Here is a 10248-nt window from a genome sequence, read left to right as displayed (position 1 = left end):
TGGCAGAGTTCTGTGAGTCCTGATCTTCTTTCACATTTATCTTGGAAAAGTATACTTTCAGACACAACCCATGAAAGTTCATCATTTGCTCTAATACGAAAATCTCAACTTAATAAATAAAACCAAAAGCATCCCTTATGTATGAATAAAGTTAGTGAACTTTACAGAGAAAAGAGCATATTTGCACAATCTCAATAAAGGAAACAGAAGAACTGAATGATGATCGAGTCTCAGTCAAGCTTATCTTTGAAAGCCAGTGAAACCAGGATATCTTTTCAAGGATGTGTGTAGAGCTGTCAGCCTTGGAAGATAGAAATAGTGGCCTCCTCTGGAACAAAGGGCAGGCTTGCTTACTGCCCAGTATAATAGAAATAACACCCCTCCCTGGCGCAAAGGTCAGCAGACTTCCTGTCCATTATCAAAGATTTGAGTTCCTTAAGCTCTGAGCTCTTGCAACCCTCTGCATGTCAGCTGGCTCACTGTGTATCACCCTGTAGGAAGTGGGATTTAGTGAACCAGTGCAAATGCTGATACTCGGGCCACTGTTATTGCTGTGTCGTTAAGTCCTTTGTCTCTGACCCATGGGTCTAGTTTCTTTTGCCAGCATCTATAAGACCATGGTAGGCTGACTTATTAGCTTGCAGGTAAGGTAAAATATCATACCTTTCACGGTTCCTGACAAGCCCTTAATGTAACCAGTACTCTTAGGAACAGAGAGCTATCCAGAACAATATGTATGGATATTCTTCATCGAAGACTTCATGCAACCAAAACATTAATAAGTCTCTCTGATCTCTTTTATTTCTACCCCAAGTAGAAGGAGAGGCACCAAACTATTACAGACCTAGGGCTTGTGCAAGCCACCTGGAGACCTAGTGACCAGAAACTTCTCATGGGGAGCAAAGACAGATGGGCATATTTCCAAAATGGACCCATATGCCTCCTTATCATCCAAAAGACAGTACATTATCTTAATTTATGATGATTTCATTCATTAAAATCTTGTGATGGGCCAAAGATACATATCTAAGAGGAGTGAGACACATGGCAGTTGTAAGCAGATTAACACATTTGGTGAATATCAAACTCTGAACTAAACTTAGTGTTCTAATCAATTATAAGGTACAACAAATTTAATTAGGTCAATTAAATGATATTTAATGGTATGCCTGATTATTACTCTGCAATAATGAACAAGAAACTCATGTAAATAACTATAATTGGTCTTACTTTAAAATATGATAGTCAAGACTGTTTGAGATAAGCTGGAGAGAAGGAAGGGGGGAAATAGATAAAAGTTAACTGCCCTGAAACCACTCTCAAGACCCCTGGATCTACATGTAACCCAGGAGATCGAGGCAGATGGCTGTGTGCCTAGATCCTCCTGCACTGTGGTTCTCAGGGATGTCACGGGGGTGAAGCAGCTTCCTGAATCGTGTTTACACATCCATGTGTACAATACCCCTGACCATGGGGATGAAACACCATTCAATCATCCCTTACACCCCTCTAATTAACAATTAGATTTCAGAATCGTTGTATCATTACATGATAATTTATTCTTCAAACCTGTAGGATGTCGAGCTAAAAGAAAATCAAATTTCAATGGCTTCTTTTCTTTGAAGGACCAAGATGTTCTTTCACACTTGGAATCCGGATTAGAGGATAAATCCATCAAATCAATGGAAACAAGTTAAGAAATGGACAGAGGGATATTTCATTCATATATACACAGTTTGCACTGTGGCAAAAATAGAGTTATATTTTAAAAAATTAGAATTTTTTGAAATTTTAGAGATTTTAAAGACTTTGTTCTGCTTATACTCCCTTTGGTTTACCAAATCAAACTCACTCTTTAATGGGTATCTAGCATTGAGTGCTAATAACAGCAGCTTTTTTAAATTCTTATTTTTCCCAGGTCAAACACCAAGGGTAGAGGTCTTCAAGAGATCAAGTCTAATCTACATATGGGTGTGGCAGGCTTACGTATGGATGTTCAAGCCAGACATTGCCAGAAGAACTACATCTCTTCACCCATAGGTGAGTTTTTACTAGTAATCACAGAAACTTAAGGATATCAAAGGAAATTTTTTATTAAGAACCCAAGTTATAGATTCCTCTCTTAGGTTCATTACTTTGAATTTTTGACTCAAATCATATCTATCAATTGGACCATGTTCAATTCTATGATCTTTAGAAGATGCAGCCTACAGCTGAAGAGAAACAGATACAACACCAATATCTTATCCTCTCTAGCCAAACTGAGAGCCCCTGGAGTCAGCAGTTTTCAAGAAAAGAAGAAGTCATCCGTCTTTGGAAGAGAGACAGTAGAGGCTACTCAAACATTCAACTTTAAATTGTTAACATGACTTGTTAGAATGTGATGGAGCACACCTTCTAAGTTTCATGATTTTTCTCCACAATATTGAGATGGATGACCTTGAAGTCCAGTTTCCCCATAAATGTATTTATTCAATGATAAAATTAATTTCCCTATAATTACCATGAAAATCTTATGTCATAGTGTCTGACTAAAAGGAAACAATGCAAATTGAGCAGTTGAATAGCAGTGTAATTAATTCCACACAAGGATCTTACGGCAGCATTATGTATAATAGTGAAACTGGATGTAATCCCATTTCTATCAAAGAAGAAGTAAACAGATTATGGTATTCCTGTTCTTTGGAATACCTCTAAAACATCTAACATGGTAAGTTAGAATGATGTGCACTGATAAGGGGAGACGTCTTTGATATATGATTTGGGAAACAGCAAATAGCAAAACGATGTAGTTATGTAATTTATGTTAAAAAACTTTATGTGTATTTATAAATTCATAGGAAATTTCCAGAAGAATAAACCCCACCCTGTTAACAGTAGTGGCTTCTGAGTAGGGGAGTGAGCTTTCAGGGAAGGGGATGAAAGGGGTGGGTTTCACTTTATACAGATCTGTGTACTGTGACTTTTTTTACAATATGTATTTCTTTCATAATTAGAAAAATGAATGATGTGACCATTTGGTGCAGGACAACAGCATTATGTTCACCAGTCTCTGTACTGTATGTTACTGCACAGCACGGACTGTAGGAAAAAGCCCAGAGGAGCAATGAAGACAAAGAAGACACGACACCTGCAAAAAGTCAGTGAAGTATTTCTACACAACAAACCTTCCAGGTGAGTGACGGTCAGTATCTTCCACTGCTCCAGCTCTCGCAAGAAACCTAGTACCTTCCCAGGGTAAGCTGGAGGACCACGGCCCACTAGTCCACTCCCCGCCCAGGGCCTGTTTGTGCAGGGTGACTGCCATCAAGCAGACAGTGGACTCAGGATGGGGCCTGTGTCTTTGGGGAGGCTGGTAGAGAGGCACAAAGTCGAACACCAGCTAAGGGCACACACCTGAGAGGTGGAGTTCCAGGTGGAGACTCAAAATGTACCAAGACACTGCATGAAGGAAGCTACTCCACCTCCCTGAGCCTCAGTGTCCCCCCCTGTAAAATGGGAATCACAGGCCTACTTCACAGAGCTGTTGGGGAAGATACATAAAAGTGCCTGTGACAGTCAGTGTCCACATTATTAACAAAGTCGTCTCCAACTTCAGAATAATTGATGAAAAGAGTAATGTTGATGAGACCAAAGACGAGATACCCAGCTTCATAACAGCCCCAGCAGCATGAGAATGAGAGGAGCTCTGAGTAAGCAGGGTTCTTCACAGCTCCACTGGAGAGGATGAACATGGGCTACACCAGGATAAGTCGCTGTTGTACAGTGACTCGTGTAGTGAGGGTGGGTCCCTAAAGACACTGTGAAATACAGTTACACACAGTGGCTCCTAGGAAACAACTAAAAGCAATCAACGCAGCAGATAGGAATAGGAAGGCGGCGAGCAGAGGAGGGTCAGAGCCACAAAATCTGAAGGAAGACACTGAACCACAAGAGCCCAGCTCTGTCAACAGCTGCTGTGGTTGCACCAGGAGATCAAACGTCTGAGACAGCCATTGTGGGGACTGCTGGGAGCACAGTGGTCACTGCGGCCACACCCCAACAGCAGTGCATCGGAGCACACACACCCTGAGATTTTCCTCTCCATTAATCCTTGTTTTAAGATGATGAGGGCCGGCCCCGTGGCTTAGCAGTTAAGTGCTCGCGCTCCTCTGCTGGTGGCCCAGGTTCGGATCCTGGGCGCGCACCAACACACTGCTTCTCCAGCCATGCTGAGGCCGCGTCCCACATACAGCAACTAGAAGGATGTGCAGCTATGACATACAACTATCCACTGGGGCTTTGGGGGGAAAATAAATAAATAAATAAAATCTTTAAAAAAAAAAAAGGGCCAGCCCCGTGGCTAAGCGGTTGGGTGCGCGCACTCTGCTGCTGGCAGCCCGGGTTCGGATCCCGGGCACGCACCGCTTCTCCAGCCATGCTGAGGCCGCGTCCCACATACAGCAGCTAGAAGGATGTGCAGCTATGACAGACAACTATCTACTGGGGCTTTGGGGGGAAAAAAATAAATAAAATCTAAAAAAATAAAATAAAATAAGATGATGAATATCCTCATGTTACAATGTCTCTTTCCAACCCTTGTGGACGAGTGTAATCAGAACCCCCTGAAGAAGGCACAGGCCAGAATAGGATGGAACACTGGGGGCTGAGGGAGTGGCGCTGCACCTGACCACACAGACTATCACCCGGGCCTATTGAACACGAGAGAAGAACCCAAGGATGTGGTCTAATGAGAATTCCCCATCTTGCCACATTCAGAGACACTACAGAGTTTCTCTTCCGTTCTTTACAAAAATGTCGAGGAATTCATGCGTCATTAATTCATAAAGAGGCAAATTCTTCACAAAGTGACAGAGTCCAGATTCCATGACCAGGTTTTTCAGTTGTTTTGATAATATCCCACATTCAGGAATCAGAAATGTAACCTATTGGGATGTGTAATATAAACAAGGACTTTTTTTCATGTAGATCAACGCCCAGATTTTTAGAGATGACATAAATCATGAAAGCTGCTAACCATTCCTCCACAGGTTTCAATAAGACTTTTAAGTTAATTTACCAATCTCAGGAAAAAAGAATTTGGCAATTCAAGCTTTTTGTTTCTGCATTCAAGCGTACAGTACAGGCAAGAGAATGAGCAGAAAAAAATTAACAAGAAGGTCTTGTGCCTGCCCGGTGGCTTAGCGGTTAAGTGTGCACGCTCTGCTATTGGTGGCCCGGGTTCGGATCCAGGCACACACCGATGCACCGCTTGTCTGGCCATGCTGAGGCCACGTCCCACATACAGCAACTAGAAGGATGTACAACTATGACATACAACTATCTACTGGGGCTTTGGGGAAAAAAAAGGAGGAGGATTGGCAATAGATGTTAGCTCAGAGCCGGTCTTCCTCAGCAAAAAGAGGAAGATTAGCATGGATGTTAACTCAGGGCTGATCTTCCTCAAAAAACAAAAGAAAAAAACAAGGTCTTGGTTGCATTTCATCTTTTGCAAATAAGCAGGATATTTTATGCTCTGTTCCTTTCACTACTCTAAACAATTTTTAAAGAATATGGTACATCTGACTATCCCTGGGTGTGTTTATCCTGGAACCTTGCCAGAATCCAAAGCAGAGATGTTAAAGCTGATGGGTTTCAAATGCTGCCCAAGTGCTGTCTACCTTGAACATCCCTCTCCCAAAGCTGGACCACCAGTCTCTTCCTGAGGAATCAGAGTCGTCACCCGTGTCCCTGAGAGACTGGCCACTCAGGCCTGAGCTGAGATTAGGCTATCAATCTAAATGGCAAAATGCTTAAGCTATTTTCATCTTAAGGATGCTGTTTCAGAGGCCCCTGCACTGGAAAGTGTTGGTGAAAATGTTCTATTAGATACTTGCCTGGGAATTGGGTTGTTCTCCGATGCTCTTGGCGGATCCTGGGGAAACCAATGATTAACCTCATGGATGCCTCAACTTCCAAATCTGCGAAAAAGTCAAGCAACAGCCACTGTTACCACCCTGCAAAGCTCTTAAGTTGTGCTTGCAAGAGGGGCCACAAGGGCGAATTTCTCCCAAAAGCTGATGAAATGATGGCACTTTGGCTGCAGAAGGCAGAGGGCAGCAGGCAGAGGAAAGTTTCTGGGATGTCAAACTAGTTCCCATAGGCACTTTAGAGAAGCACCTGGCCCTGGACTAGGTAGGAGGCTGTGGAAAGACCCACAGACATGCAGGTGGGAGGAGGAATCAAGCAACGGAGGGAGGCGGTGTGGAATAGACGTGAGTCCGGCTTCAATTTTGGACAAAAGCAGTTGCACGATGCAGGCCCGCGGCTGCCCATGCAGCCACCACACCCTCCTAACTCCTTGGTCCTTCTCGTCCCATCACATCCCTCTGAGACTCAGTCCACGTGGAGCAGGTGCAGGACCACAGTGCAGAGCACACCTCCTTGCTCCTCCCCTCAGGACTAGGCACTGCCCCGTGCCCAGAGCATCCCGGGAGTTGTAGTCCTGTAGTCCTGCAAGCTCCCAGCCGGGAGCGGTTGAGAAACAAAAGCTCCCAGCATGCACTGCTAGGGGCCCCAACTCCCTCCTTGTCCCTCCACCCCTGGGCCCCACTCCTCTCCTTGTCCACCCCACCCTCTATCATGCCTCTTCTCTCTACCATGCCCACCCTCCATGCCCTGCCCACCGCCTGGAGTATGCGCAACGTGGTTGGGCTGCATCCCTTGAGGCCGGTACTCAGGTAGGGGTGGGGCTCAGCAGCCTGGCTGTTGCTGAGGTTGCTTGCAGCCCTCCTTGAAGCTCCCTGGCCAGTATTTGAAATGTAAATTCAATATCTAAAATGGAAATACCGGGTGACTGGGATCCTGGAATTTGCCTTTTCAAGGCCACTTGTCCTACTATCCCCTCCATCCCTCCAGGCTGCCATGATCCTCCCTCTGGACCCTGTGGTCAGGGTCGCTGCAGAGATCCTCCCTTTGGACCCCGCCTGCCTGAAGGGCCCATACCTTGGTCAGGAGTCTTAGAAGGACTGCCGTGAGCCATGTCATAAAAAGGAGAAAACATCACATTGGACAGCCCCAATTCCTGCATATACAGACGGGAAACTTAGGTGCACTGGTAAGTGACTCCTAAGCCACTTCAGGGGACCACACGCACGCCCCTTCTCCAACGCTGCACACAGACTTGTTCACTGGACTTCCTTATCCCAGTGTGGACCTCGTGGCCTCATTAACACAGGCAACAGCACTGAAACTTCCCGTTGGTCCTTCCCACAATGTCAGGGAAGTTTTTGTAGGAAGGTAATATTCAATTTCTGCTCTACTATAGGGCTGGCTCCTTGGCAACCAGTTTTAATATCCCTTTTTAAATATAACCTCAGAATCACAAAATAGTTAAGCAAAATAATTTGTTGCTGTTGGGGGTTATGGTGATAACTCTCTGAAGTTATTTTTCCATTTAGCTACTCTGACTCCAAATACTACAGCACCACATGCTTCTCAGACTGGTGGATGCACAGCTCCACTTCTTTGCAGAGAGGATGCACAACAGCAGAATATCCGTGGCCCGACTTTCTGGAGCATCAGTATTACTACAAGATTTAGAAAAAGCAAAGTTAGGTCATTTGCAAGGTAAGGAATTAAAAACTGAAAACTAAGATGAGGTGGGAAAGTCATATACCATTAATAGTTGTCAGTAATCTGTGCCTGAAATGTCAGACTGTCTCTGAGACCCTATTTCCCATTGTTTTAAATAGAAAAAATTAGAAGGCATAGCAAATCTATCGAAAAATCCTACCAATTTCCTAAGTCACGATATGACACTTAGACATAAGTTATGAACATCATTGCTCCTTGTTTTCTTCCTCATTCAACCCAGTCCCACAGGTCTTGAGTGATTGCTGTGAACACTGCACTGTGCTAGATGTCAAGGCCTTGGTGAGCATCATTATGGGGGTGGACGTTGATGGAAAAAGATTGCATCATAAAAACTCAAAGCCATGCCACTTGCCAAATTGAGGCAATAATGGAAAGACCTAGGGCGCCAAGGAAGGGTGAGGGCATTAATAGATACTTGGGAGTATTAAAATCCATCTAATGGTGTCATGAGTGAATGTGTTCCACTTTAAAACAAAACTCAGCTGTTGTTCTCAGATATTGAGTTTATCTTTGTGCAAATATGCAGGATTTAAAGTGTTTATTGATGTATAACATGCATACAGAAATATATGCAGAGGTCATCCGTGTAAACCTCAAAAAATTATTACAAAGTCAACACACTTGTGTGACCAAGAACTAGCACCAGCTTCATTCAGGCCCTGACAATCCCTTTCTCCCTCCTTCCTCCCCAAAGGTAACCAATATCTTACCAGCAAACACTGTATATCGAGTTTGTCTTCTTATACAAGTGTTTTATTACAGGAAAATTTAAACAATATACAAAATAAACAAAATAGCATAGTAGGCCCATCACCCAACTTCAACAACTATTAATCATCTGCCATTTTTGTTTTATCCAGACTCCATCCCATTCTCACCTCAGTTTATTATTCTTTTAGTCCTTTTTGTGTGTGTGGGGAGGTAAGATGTACACACACTGAAAGGCACAAATCTCAATCGTACAGTTTTAGCAAATAAACATGCCCATATAACCTTCACCCCTTTAAGAATAATGTATTTCCTTCACCCCCAGAAAACTCCTTCCTGTTCCTTCCCAGGCAATTTTTTCCTTCCCCTGAGGCAACCACTGTTCTGTTTTTTTCACCATAGGTTCATCTTGGCAGAAATCAGCCCACATGTATTGTTTTCTGTCTAGCTTGCATCCCTCGGCATGAGGTAGATGAGATTCACCCAGCACGTGTGTGTCAGCGTTTGCTCCTCAGCACGGCTGAGGGCGTTCTGCTCTGTGGATGCCCCGAAGTGGGCTCGTCTTCCTCCTGGGGACGTGCAGATCATCTCCTGTGAACATTCTTGTACAAACCCTTTTTGTATGCTGTTTAATTCCTTTATTAGCATTTAAGTGACACACCTTTGCAGTTTTTAGTGGTTGATCCAGATAACAATATGCATCTTTAACATATCACAGCCTACCTAGACTCAATAGTGCACCAGTTTAACCAATGTAAAATATGGGAGCCTTGCTACAGAACAGTTCCATTTACCTCTGTCTGTCCTTTGTGCTATGTTGTCATAAATTTTACATCTACCCATGTTATAAATCCCACAATACAGTGTTATGATTTTTCTTTAAATAGTCATAGGTCTTTTAAAGAAGTTAAGAGAAAAATGTTAAGTATTGGGAGGGAAATGCTTCGAGGATCTGCAAATGTACTGTTTCTTCTCTAAGTTTCACTCACAGTTTTTGCATTCATCAGTCAGTCTTGCCCACAGTAATTATTACTGTGGTGTTCTAGTGGCGATTTTCTATTTCATGCTATCCAGCCGCGTTTATTATTTGGAATTCTGTGAGGAAGATTCCCCTCTCCCTCTCCCTGCCTTCTTCCTGTCTTTCTCTCTTTCTTCTCCCCCCCTTTTTTTCTTTCTTCCTTTCTTATTTAATCTTCTTTATATCAGTATAGACTCATGGATATTTATTTTATTCTCTGGGTAATAATCCAATGCTACCATTATTTATTTTGTTGCTCCCAGTTTTCCAGCTTGAGCCGTTGAGAAGTCTTTAAGATTGATTCCTTTTGGTTTTTTTTTTAAAGATTTTATTTATTTATTTTTTCCCCACAAATCCCCAGTAGATAGTTGTATGTCATAGCTGCACATCTTTCTAGTTGCTGTATATGGGACATGGCCTCAGCATGGCCAGAGAAGTGGTGCGCGCCCGGGACCAAACCCAGGCTGCCAGCAGCGGAGCACGCTCACTTAACCGCTAAGCCACAGGGCCAGCCCAGATTGAGTCCTTTTGACACATCTCATCATTTTCTGTGGTTTTTTTTGAAAGCACTTTCCTACTTTCTGGCACTACAAGAAGCTCCAGGCTCATATTGTATTTCCCATCCCCAGATTTGAATTAGCCATTTCTCCAAGAAAACCTGGTTCTTTTTATTGAAGAATGATATTTAGAAACCAAAATGTGGGAGCTAGGTGTGACCATTGATACGAGGGTGTCACTGCTTCTAGACCCTCTCAGCAGAGCTTGGAAATGTATGTATGAATGTAAACTCAGGTATACACATCTACCTATCGATATATCAATCTATCAATCTATCTATCTATCTGGATAGATATATTAAAAGAGACATGTATTCATACTGATACTTC

The 10248-nt window shown here is 43.2% G+C and overlaps 1 long non-coding RNA gene across 3 annotated transcripts; it reads left to right on the top strand.

Moving 5' to 3' along the window:
- Positions 1–1970: 1970 nt before the first annotated feature.
- On the top strand, positions 1971–7573 carry LOC131401914 (uncharacterized). 3 transcript variants are annotated; one of them, XR_009218121.1, is made up of 4 exons: positions 1971–2040; positions 2997–3174; positions 6898–7096; positions 7513–7573. It is a non-coding gene; the product is annotated as an uncharacterized LOC131401914 (long non-coding RNA). The 3 variants fall into 3 exon arrangements; XR_009218120.1 differs by having other exon boundaries at positions 7440–7569; XR_009218122.1 differs by lacking the exon at positions 6898–7096 and having other exon boundaries at positions 7440–7569.
- Positions 7574–10248: the final 2675 nt, after the last annotated feature.

The sequence above is a fragment of the Diceros bicornis genome (genome assembly GCF_020826845.1).
Source record: "Diceros bicornis minor isolate mBicDic1 chromosome 22 unlocalized genomic scaffold, mDicBic1.mat.cur SUPER_22_unloc_1, whole genome shotgun sequence".
NCBI lineage: Eukaryota > Metazoa > Chordata > Mammalia > Perissodactyla > Rhinocerotidae > Diceros > Diceros bicornis.
The sequence above is the reverse complement of the archived record's forward strand: the minus strand, read 5'-3'. Positions and strand labels throughout refer to the sequence as shown.